Raw genomic sequence first — 12,927 nt, forward strand, 5'->3', positions numbered from 1 at the left:
CTGATGCATCTTGACTTTGAGGCTAATGATGAGAACCGTAAGTTTCAGAAACAGACAGTAACTCCATTCTGGCAGTAATTCTCATCTGTCCTGTTAGCGGTGACCAGGTTGAACTAGACCTTAGGTTAAGCCTGTGATTCCCCATCACATCATCTTTACTTTCATGGCATCTAAGTTTCTTGACTGTACTTGATTTTCAGCAAATATTTGCTCATTTGAGTTTTGTATTTAAAAGAAATATCAGTTCTTTCTAGAATTTTCAGGTCGATCACGGTTGTCTTTTCAGACAACCAGATGAAGTATAGAAAGTTTAGATGAAGAGATACTTTTTTTCCTAAGTGGAAAACAAAATATTTAATTGTTTGGATGACTTGGTACTTTTGTATTGTAAAGGTGCACACATCTGAAGACATTATATGTATTATTTTACCTGTTTAAAAAAATAATGTTATTTCCATACTCTTAAAGACAATCACTTGTTATTTAAAATCATGTGTTAAGTCTTTGGAAGTTATGTAGTTTCATCCTAGTGATCTCTTGGCTGATATTCAAAGATTATCCTGCATTTCTAGCCCTGCCAGCACCAAATGCCCAGTTTCAAACCCATGATTCCCCCTGCAGTTGAAGTTGTCTATAGTGTGTATGTGTGTGAGCTTACTAAGTTGTTTCAATCATGCCCAGCTCTTTGCAACGTTATGGACTGTAGCCTGTCAGACTCCTCTGTCCATGGGATTCTCCAGGCAAGAATACTGCAATCGGTTGCCATGCCCTCCTTCAGGAGATCTTACTGACCCAGGGATGGAATCTGCATCTCTTATGTCTCCTTCATTGGCAAGCAGGTTCTTTATCACTAGCAACACCTGAGAAATTCTGTCTATACTGTGTTAGCCGGGATTCCGTTTCCCAGGTCATATCTGCTACATCAAAGGTCTTCCCATTTGCTTCCCTCTTGGCTGCCTGTTTCTACATATGTCCAATTCTGCCTGCCCCAGGGAGGCCCTCTCTTTCCTCCATCTTCTCTTCAACCTTACTTAATAAATCATAATTGATATACTCCTTCCATACTCTCCTCTAGGAACTTAACTGGTATTTTATAATTTTTTTTCATAGCTTTTCTTTTACTGAAATTACATATATAAGTGTCCTCAGTCACTTAAGCTGTATCTGACTCTTGGCAACCCTATGGACCATAATCAACAAGGCTCCTCTGTTCATGGGATTTTCCCAGCAAGAATACTGGAGGGGGTTGCCATCTTCTTCTCCAGGGGATCTTCCCTCAAACTCATGTCTCCTGTATTGCAGGCAATCTTTACTGCTGAGCCACCGGGAAGCCGACTTATACAAATGGCTGCCTGTGTTTCTAAATTGTGGACTCTTAAGAATTATGTTAGTTCTCTTTCTATTTCCCCCTGCTCCAGAGTACTTCTAAGGTGCATTTAAGGATAAAATTTGGCTAAACATTTTTTTGCTTAACTTGGTTGAACTTCTTAAAAGTCCCACGCTTGTATAGCTTTTTCTCAGAAAGCTATAATGCCTTATGTCTACATCTGCCCTTAAACATTTCTATTTGATTTTTACCCCATTTCTTTACTTGACAATGTTCACAATTGGCCAGGAGCCTGGTTACTGAGCTATCTTTTTTACCAACATACGGCTATATCTGAATGATGGTGCTGGACTTGAGTGCACTCATTTAAGTCTAATGAGGTCCACAGAGGTGACTGTATGACTCATGACATGAAGTCATTTTTCCAATTAGCATTCTGACAAATGCATTAGAAGGAGAACCCTTTCAATAGATTTCCACAGCTGCTGAAGGGATCAGGTGTCAGAAGATTTTCAGCTTTGTTCTGCTGTTCTGGTCAAATAACTTATTTTTACCCAGACTACCTCTTGATGCAGCTGGCAGTGATCATATGTCATCTGAGTCTGACACCAGTTTAAAAACGGTCCTTATTACTGTACTATGACTACAGAAATTTCAAGAAGGATCAGCTACAACTTTTGATTGAGTCATTCATCTTTCTCAAAAAGTGAGATTATTTCCATATACTATAATACAGACTATCTTTTCAAGAACTACCCCATGCATGAGATTTAACACTTGGTGTAAAGGACATATTTTCAAGCATAATAAAAGGGAGTCAAAACACATCTGTTACCCTGTAATAACACCTGATTCCATTTTGGTCTATCACCACCTTTGTATTTAAAGTCAGAACATATGTTCTCATTTGAATAAAAGAAAAAAAAAATAGATTCCAAATCAATAGCCCTTCTCCAGGCCAATCAAATAGCACAGACTTATAGGAATTCTCTGTGATTGCAGCCCTGGGATGCTGCAAAGAATGAAAGAAAATACTACTGAGGGAATGGTCCCAATTCTTCAGTGTTTATGCTCAAGACTGTAAGTTAGTACCTTGGGGAAATATGGATTAAATACTTTAAAAAAAGGTACTTTCTTTTTTTATTTGTTCTTTTGTTTTAATTATAAAAGGCTTTCTCCAGGCCAGAATACTGGAGTGGGTAGCCTTTCCCTTCTCCAGGGGATCTTCCCAATGCAGGGATCAAACCCAGGTCTCCCACGTTGCAGGCAGATTCTTTACCAGCTGAGCCACAAAGGGAAGCCCATAAAAGGCTTAGATGTACATCGTTCTAATTTGACATCTGTATACACTAGTAAGTGATCTCCACCGCAAGTCTCATTACCATGCATCACCATATAGCTGATCCCTTCACAAATTCTGCTCACAACCCACCCCTTTCCCTCTCTGGCAACCACTCATCTGTTCTCTGGATCTATGAATTTGTTTTCATTATTTTGTTTGCTCATTTGTTTGAAGTCTTTTTTAGACTTTGCATATAAGTGAAATAATATGGTATTTTTCTTTTCATAATACTATTAAATTCCATTCATGTTATCACAAATGGCAGGATTTCATTTTTTTATGGATGGGTAGCATTTCACTGCGTGTATGTGTGTGTTTCTGTGTGTGTGTGCGCGCACATTTTTATATATCACATCTTCTTTATCCATTTATCCACTGACAAATACTTTGACTGTCTTTATCTTGGCTACAAATAATGTTGCAGTGAACACAGGGGTGCATGGGTCTTTTGGGTTGTGTTTCTGTGTTCTTTGGATAAATATCTAGAAGTGGAATAGGTGAGGCATACGGTAGTCTTATTCTTAAATTTTTGAAGACTCTCCATAATACTTTTCAAAGTGGCTACACCAGTTTCCAGCCCCACCCACAGTGTATGAAGGTTCCTTTTTCTCTACATTCTCTCCAGCTTTTGCTATTTATTGTTGTTGTTGTTGTTTTATTTAGTAGTAGCCTTCCTAACAGGTGTGGGGTGAGATCTACTGTGGTTTTTGATTTGCATTGCCCTAATAATTAGTGATCTGTAATATCTTTCCATGTGCCTGTTGTCTATCTGCATGGATTCTTTGGAACAATGTCAATTTAGATTCATTATCAGCTTTTTAATTGGATTGTTTGGTTTTTCTTGAACTGTGTAAGTTTTTGATATATGGGATATTAACCTTTTATCAGATTTGCAAATATTTTCTTCTACAAATTTCTTAATGTAAAATTTCTTAACAATTAAGGAATTGTAGATTTTCTACAGAGCTTTGAGTATTATTTCTCAAGAAATTCCAAAAAAATAAAAATAGTTTTTGTAAACTTGTTTGCATAAAAGATAAGCATAAATGCAAAAGATGGGTAATTAACCAAATATTAGAAATATGTAATCCTCAAAAACAAGCAGAATTTAATTTCCTTGAATCTAAGTCAGTAAGGAAAGTCAATCAGAAAAGGGCTTCCAATGCCCTTCTATAGAAAAGTGCCCACATTAAATTTAATTACACCACTAGTCATATCCTATAGGCATTTGTTTTCAGACATTTCAGATTTTTGTTTGTGCTGTCACTAAAGTCACATTTCAGGATATTTGATGATGATCTAGTCGGGAGAAAGAGTTACCTGGACTATGTTCCCTTTTCTGGGGATTTGCAGCAATGCTATAGACATTTATTGTTCTAATTATTCAAATACTACATTATTTATGTATAGAAAAGGAAAATCAGTTTGATCAATATATTCTTTATATTTTGATGCATGTTTTCTAGAAACTAAATGTGGGATTAAAACTAAAAAATACTGTTCCTATTAAAGATGTTAAAATGCACTTGACCCTTCAATAGCACATGCTGTATTTTGAGCTGCATGGTTCTACTTATAGGCAAATTTTTTTCAGTAAGTATGTGTTACAGCACTCCAGTCTCTAAGGTTGGTTAAATCTGCAGATGTAGAACTGCAAATGCAGAGAGCTGACTGTGAAGTTTTATGCAAATTTTCTACTGTACAGATTTTCAGCCTCCCTAACCTTTGTGTTGTTCAAGGGTCAGCTGTATTCCTATCAACTGCTATCCTGCCTCCCCTAGAATAAAACAATTTAATCAGTTGTTTTTAAGAAACCTGTTTAAGAATAATTTAAGGATTATTATTCATCTGGTCCTCTTATAAAGAAGAAAATTAATGATTCCACTGAGAATAGAAAAGAGGAAATGTAATAAAAACGAAACTGAAAGAGATTTCATTAAGGAAAGAAAAGAGCATACACTGAGTTCTATTTTTCAAAAGAGTATTCAGCTCAAGCTTCATTTGAGGAACAAAAGTCACATGTAAGACACATGGCTATCTCTTATCAACTGGCATCATTGATGAGCCAAAGGTTCTCTTGCCTTTTATGGAATTAAAATTATATTCAGATACAATGAAGTTCTATGCCATTGAGGCTATGCTTGAAAGCGTTGAAACTTTTTCTGTTAACAAAAACAGCTACATCAATCAACAAACTATAACCCCGAGACCATATCTAACTCATGCCTGTTGTAAATAAAACTTTATTGAAATACAGCTGCACCCATTTCTTTAAGTACTGTGTATGGCTGCTTTCTTGAAGTTGTTGTTGTTCAGTTGGTAAGTCATGTCTGACTCCTAGTGACTCCATGGACTGCAGCATACCAAGCTTCCTTGTCCTTCACCATTTCCTGGAGTTTGCTCAAACACATGTCCTTTGAGTCAGTGATGCCATCCAACCATCTCATCCTCTGTCATCCCCTTCTTCTCCTGCCTTCAATCTTTTCCAGCTTCAGGGTCTTTTCTAATGAGTCAGCTCTTCGTATCAGGTTGTCAAAATATTGGAACTTCAGCTTTAGCATTAGTCCTTCCAGTGAATATTCAGGACTGATATCCTTTGGGATTGACTAGTTTGAGTTCCTTGCTGTCCAAGGGACTCTCGAGAGTCTTCTCAAGCACCACAGTTTGAAAGCATAAATTCTTCAGTGCTCAGCCTATTTTACGGTCCAACTCTCACATCCCTAAATGACTACTGGAAAACTTGTAGCTTTGAATATATAGACCTTTGTCAGCCAATTAATCTCTGCCTTTTAATATGCTGTCTAGGTTTGTCAGGGCTTTTCTTCCAAGGAGCAAGCGTCTGTTAATTTCATGGTGGCAGTCACCATCCACAGTGACTTTGGAGACCAAGAAAATAAAGTCTCTCACCGTTTCCATTGTTTCCCCACCTATTTGCCATGAAGTGATGGGAACAGATGCCATGTTCTTAGTTTTTTGAATCTTGAGTTCGAAGCCAACTTTTTTACTCTCCTCTTTCACTTTCAAGAGGCTCTTTAGTTGCTCTTTGCTTTCTGCCATTAGGGTGGTATCATCTGTACATCTGAGATTGTTCTTATTTCTCCCAGTAATCTTGATTCCAATCTGAGATTAATCCAGCACAGCATTTTGCATGATGTACTCTGCATACAAGTTAAAAAAGCAGGGTGACAATATATAGCCTTGACATACCCCTTTCCCAATTTGGAATCAGTTCATTTTTCCATGTCAGGTTCTAACAGTTACTTCTTGACCTGGATATAGATTCCTCAGGAGGTAGGTAAGGTGGTCTGGTATTCCTATCTCTTTAAGAATTTTCCACAGTTTGTTGTGATCCACATAGTCAAAGACTTTAGCATAGTCAATGAAGCAGAAGTATATATTTTTCTTGAATTCTCTTGCTTTTTCTATGTTCCAATGGTTGTTGGCAGTTTGATGTCTGGTTCCTCTGCCTTTTCTAAATCCAGCTTGTATATCTGGAAATTGTCAGTTCATGTACTGGTGAAGCCTGTGCTGTGCTGTTCCTAGTCACTCAGTCATGTCCAACTCTTTGTGACTCAATGGACTGTTGCCTGCCAGGTTCCTCTGTCCCTGGGATTCTCCAGGAAAGAATACTGGAGTGGGTTGCCATTTCCTCCTCCAGGCGATCTTCCCAACTCAGGGATTGAACCCAGGTCTCCCACACTGCAGGCAGATTCTTTACCACCTGAGCTACCAGGGAAGCCCCGTTGAAGCCAAGCCTGAAGGATTTTGAGCAGAAACAAAGGCAGAAATGAGTAGTTGCAACAGAGATCAAATAGTCACTCTGGCTCTTTACAGAAAATGTTTGCTAATGCTTGAAATGCAACTTTGATTTCTAATTATTATATTGCAAATAGCATTATCTTCTTAAACCTAATAAGACTCAATTATTAAAGGACTATGTTCACAATATCAAAAAGTTAGCATTCTCCTTGTGTGAAAGAAGTGAAAGTCACTCAGTCGTGTCTGACCCTTTTTGACCCCGTGGACTATACAGTCCATGGAATTCTCCAGGCCAGAATACTGAAAGTGGGTAGCCTTTCCCTTCTCCAGGGGATCTTCCCAACCTAGGGATCGAAGCCAGGTCTCCTGCATTGCAGGCAGATTCTTTATTAACTGAGCTATGCACTCCCAAATAGCTAATTTATTCATATACCATTTAAGACAAGTTAGAAACTATATGAAAAAGAAAGTTAAAAATAATGAATCTTGCTCAGCACAGTTCTCAAGAGTAAATTTGTAAGTATCTTTCAACACTAAAGATTATAATGGAATATAAATTTGGAAATCTTTGAAATATATGGTTTCTTTCAGGTTATTCAATTTATATAAATATATATCTCATTCTTTTCTGTAATATTTAATCTTCTATAATGCTAGGTATACCAACCAGTCCATTCTGAAGGAGATCAACCCTGGGATTTCTTTGCAAGGAATGATGCTAAAGCTGAAGCTCCAGTACTTTGGCCACCTCATGCGAAGAGTTGACTCATTGGAAAAGACTCTGATGCTGGGAGGGATTGGGGGCAGGAGGAGAAGGGGACGACCGAGGATGAGATGGCTGGATGGCATCACTGACTCGATGGACGTGAGTCTGGGTGAACTCCGGGAGATGGTGATGGACAGGGAGGCCTGGCGTGCTGCGATTCATGGGGTCGCAAAGAGTAGGACACGACTGAGCGACTGAACTGAACTGACTGACTGAGGTATAAAACACATTTTTGCATCTATGAAAAATATGGTGGTCTTAAAAATCATCAATAAATTAAGTTGAACATCTTCAAAGAAAGCATATCTTAGGTGGTATGAGGAGTCGCTGTCTAGATGGAGGTCACACTGAAGTAATAAGCATCCATGTCTGTCTATTACTCAAAACAGACCTATAGGAAGTCTCCTTTAACTAGTTCTTAAAGGAAAAATTTACATAACTTGCTTTCTCCTGAAGACACAGAGAACACAATACAGCTTCAGGCCTCTAAGCCTGAGTCAGTCATCTGATATCCTCTTTAGAGTAAATCTAGTAGTAAACCTCCTGGTTTCTTTGATGCCTCAGACAGTAAGGAATCTGCCTACAATGCAGGAGACCCAGATTTGATGCTGGGTCCAAAAGATCCCTTGAAGAAGGGAATGGCTACACGTTTCAGTATTCTTGCCTAGACAATTCCATAGACAGAGGGGCTTGGCAGGCTACAGTCCATGGGATCACAAAGAGTTAGACACAACTGAAGCAACTTAGCACATGCACACACACACACACACACACACACACACACACACGTGTCTTTACACATTGTCTGAAGCAGGAGCAAGATCTTTGAGAAATTACTTCACTAGACCGCAATCTTTCCAAGAAAGGGAAAGAAATGGAAGCTTTCTCCCCAAAGTTTAGTTCTAGAATTTAGTAAAAGTGTAATTGGATTACTGAAGTAGCTAAATGGAGATTTCATTTTAATCTGTTTAAAACATACATAGGGCATCCCTGGTGGCTCAGAAGATAAAGTATCTGCCCACAATGAGGCAGACCCAAGTTTGATCCCTGGGTTGGGAATATCGCCTGGAGAAGGAAATGGCATCCCACTCCAGTATTCTTGCCTAGAAAATCTAATGGACAGAGGATCTTGGTAGGCTACAGTCCATGGGGTTGCAAAGAGTTGGACAAAACTGAGCGACTTTACTTTCACTTCACTAAAACATACATACACAGGCACAGCTTTAATTAAGCCTAAAAATGAGATTACTGCAGATGGTGACTGCAGCCATGAAATTAAAAGACGCTTACTCCTTTGAAGAAAAGTTATGACCAAACTAGACAACATACTAAAAATCAGAGACATTACTTTGCCAACAAAGGTCCCTCTAGTCAAGGCTATGGTTTTCCAGTAGTCATGTATGGATGTGAGAGTTGGACTGTAAAGAAAGCTGAGCACCAAAGAACTGATGCTTTTGAACTGTGGTGTTGGAGCAGACTCTTGAGAGTCCCTTGGGCTGCAAGGAAATCCAACCAGTCCCTCCTAAGGGAGATCAGTGTTGGGTGTCCATTGGAAGGACTGATGCTGAAGCTGAAACTTCAGTACTTTGGCCATGTGATGGGAAGAGCTAACTCATTTGAAAAGACCCTGATGCTGGGAAAGATTGAGGGCAGGAGGAGAAGGGGATGACAGAGGATGAGATGGTTGGATAGCATCACTGACTCAATGGACATGAGTTTATGTAAACTCCAGGAGTTGGTGATGGACAGGGAGGCCTGGTGTGCAGCAGTCCATAGGGTCACAAAGAGTTGGACATGACTGAGTTACTGAACTGAACTGAACTGAAAAATGAGATCTAATTACTGGGGAAGATGAAGCTAATTTAGCCTATATCTTGTTACTGGCCCAGAGTGAGAGCACCCACATGCTCTGTTCAACCCACCTTAAACTTCTGGGAAAGCACTAAAGCTATAAAAATTATGTTACCTAAATGTCTGAGACATATTAAGCAAACATACTTCAACTCTCCAGGTTAAATGCTTGTTCACCCTTTTCTTCCCAGGGCTTCACCCAGGATCCTATATCTTTTATCAGACATACTTCCCTCCCTCACTGAAGAAGTAGAATAACCTTTTTGTTCCTTTAAGGCAGAAGGAGTAGGAAGTAAGAGGACATTTCATTTTGTTCTGTACCCATTTATTTGATGATTCCTTGTTATCTCTAGCTTTCTAATGGATGTAAGCTAATTGACATTCACATAGTAAAAATGTACTTCTGTAAAGACACTGAATTAAAATTCTTCTATCTTTAATGAAACAGGATAACAAACGGTCTAGTTTTGTGTGGCAAGAATTATTTCCCTCCATGTGGACTTCCTCAAACTGAATTGACAGGGTTTGAGAAATGAGAAAAATTTAACAAGTGCTTCCTAGCTACTCAACACTTCTTTAGTAGCATTGTCACTAGGCATCACTTCATTCGAACCCACCATACTGCCTGAGCCTCTTTTCATGCTATTTAGTAGGAATAAAAAAAAAAAAGTAAAATAAAATAAGTAAATAAATAAATAAAATAAGTAAATAAAATAAAAAAAGTAAAAACTCTCTTAATGAGCAATAACTGCCCCCAGAAAAACCATGAGCTTCCTAAGTACAAAATACTTTAAATAAGATATGGGAAAAGTGGTTTAGTGCTAACAATCATTAAACCGGGTGGTAGTTTAGAAAGATCATAGAAATCCAACTGAATGATAAGAATTCAGAAAACCATATTATGGTTTTATGATGCTATTAACTATTATGGAGTAACTAGAAAAATGAAGCTGGTGTTGTAGTCAATATCCTAATTCTCATCTGTAGTATCCTGTGTATATTTTTATCAGCACATTAAGAAACTAAAATAAAGTAAAGCAAGTATACGGAAGAACAATGTGATAGATGGAGTGCACGATGAAGGAAAAATTTTAAAAGTCATATGAAGAAATTTTGAAAGATCAGGGAATATTGAAATAGATCAAGAAAAGATTTAGAGAACGCAAACAAAATTTTTTAAACACCTAAAAGTGTACCATCTGAAAAAGAGCTTAAACTTGCCCTTTAGGAATCTAAGTGAAGGAATAAGAGACATTGCCTAAAAGTTTCAAATGTCAAGATTATTGTTCAATATATGACAGCACATTTACTCATAATCCCAGATATTCAAAGTAGGAACTTGATGCTTCAGAACCTAGTATGGTGAGCTGCTTCTCCCTGAAGATGTCCAAGCAGAGGCTGAAAAGTGGCTTTAAAGCTAAGTTTACTAGAGAGGAAAACCTGAGCAAGGTGGCTGACCTAGATGGACTTTAAGAAAATCCAGACTTGCCAATTTATCTTATAAGTAATTTCTCAGTAGCACGCAACAGAAAAACATGTTCAAAATAAGCAAAACTATTGAAACATAAATCTAAAGACTTGCAATGTTCATTTTGTGTATTAATGTATAGACACAAGACAAACTGAGGATAGAAAATGATTCTGGAGTCAATTTTTTGTGTAAACTGGTTCAATTCAAAAATAGGAATTGAACATTGCCATGTTATAAGTTAATTGAAAGGCAAGAATTTTGTTTATTTTCATTAACAAATGCACACAAAGAAAAGTAACTCTCCCTCCATAGAACATAGTAACTTTTAGATCTCTTTGTTATAAGAATCTTGACATTAAAAGAAAAGTGCCCCTGGCTCCAGAAACCCGGAACAATAAATATGTTTTTATTAGCCACAAAATATTTTGCTCTCATATTTCATGCATAAGAAAATGATATCTCCATTAAATATAGCAAAAAAAATTAGAAGCAAATAATAAAACAGTTGATTAGATCAACAAACATCTACTTTGTTCTGGAAGATCTTAAGTGAATGCAAGTGAAGGCTGGGTGCTTTCCTCTTGCTCAGCATGCGGTGTAGACACTTCCTCTTTATCACCTCAGTCCTGTCCACAGCATTGCATTAGACCAGGCAGTAAGACTAGAATTATTTAGTGGTTTCAAGTTTGAAATTCTGGTTGTTTCACTAAATGCTTTTTAATGAATACCTAAATGCACTTCTTAATCCATAGTTTCTCTGTTTCTTGTTTTCTCTCACCTCCCGATTAATATTTAAGTAAGAAACAATGCAATTCTTTTAACTGCCAGGTTTTATTTTTAATTCCCTTAGTTAGCTATTAATTTTTAAAAGAACTATCCTTGGATTACTGTTAAAGCAAAATTCTTACAGTCAACTTTCCTATGAAAAGGATGACTTATTGGAGGAAGGGCTGAAATTTGCTAGTACATTAGAGCAGGTATGAATTTTGAAATGGGTTTTACTTATGTCAGGAATACAATACAAATGCAAATATTCCCCTGTGTAAAATAACAGCAAATGAAAGGAAATGAAACATAAACTACTGATTCAACTGATTGCAATCAATGCTAGTAAGGATGTAGAAATAGACGGTTTAGAAATTTTCAAGAAAGTTAAATGACAGTAATCCAGTCTCTGGAGAAGTTTGATATGTCCTCAATAGATTCACCTACAGATGGACCTTTATTTATATCCTATAATTAATGTCCTATTCAAAATACATACTTTATTACCTCTGGTAATAAATTAATAAATAAAAAATAAATGAAATGCTAGGAGAAAAGTTACTAATTTTTCAAATTTTTCATTTTTATGTCTTCTGCTTTATTTCCACAACCCTTCCTTCACTTACCAAAGGTTGAAGTTGGCTTCTGAAAATTAGTGGAATAGCATACCTTAAACAAATTTAGTTAATAGACTATTGTGCCCTTTCAGAAATTCTTCCTAACTGCACGATATTTCTCACAATTATGGTATTAATAGGAAAATATAACAGTTTCGTTTGTATAATTACAATTGATTTGCTTTCACTTCTCAAATATACTTTCAAAGTAGGGCCGTGCTCTAGTGTTACTACTTTATCAGGTTCACAGGCATTTTTGCAAAGTGATTTTGATCTTAGTCAGGACTGTTCAAATAAAATGGATTGATAATCAATAAAAGAAAATCCTATATGAATTATTTTGATCTATATATTGGTTTAAGTATTTGTCCTAATAGCACACTCTCAAAGAGCGTATCTGAAACCCATGTTTCATTTTATAAAACTGTACATTAGGAAAGTAAGACAGGGTTTGTGATATATTTATGAGGTGCATAACTTTATACTGAATTGTAAATATGGCTTATGCCTGGCTTCAGAATTCCTTGCTTAATCATATTAGATGCCTTCTTAGTGATACACATATCCCAGATATTAACAACACATACATGAAAAAATAATGAAAATCATTTTTTGCTCTCTTGTTTTGTTTTGTTTTTTATCTGATGACCATTGGTGCATGGGTTTTGCAAGTGCGGCCAAATCAGACCTGAAGAATTCTTAAATGATGGGAGAGGACAAAAGAGGACAGGGAAATAATTTTCTTTTCTCCATTGGAATTTGACTATATGTAGTTAATGGATTTAAGCAATCAACTGTGTATGATTTACATCAATTCACCTCTTTCTGGAACCATTCATTAAAATGAACTGCAGCCTTATTATTATTATTTTTTGCTTTGTATGACATGGTTTACTTTTCTTAATCATATTTCAAATCACATTATGCTACTGCTTGGATTTCAGTAGCAAGTTGACCTTGCTTTGACCAAATGTAGATAATTGGATGGGCTTCCAAGGTGGATCAGTAGTAAACAATCTGCCTGCAATA

This window comes from Ovis aries, chromosome 4 (assembly GCF_016772045.2).
Source record: "Ovis aries strain OAR_USU_Benz2616 breed Rambouillet chromosome 4, ARS-UI_Ramb_v3.0, whole genome shotgun sequence".
In the NCBI taxonomy this organism is placed as follows: domain Eukaryota; kingdom Metazoa; phylum Chordata; class Mammalia; order Artiodactyla; family Bovidae; genus Ovis; species Ovis aries.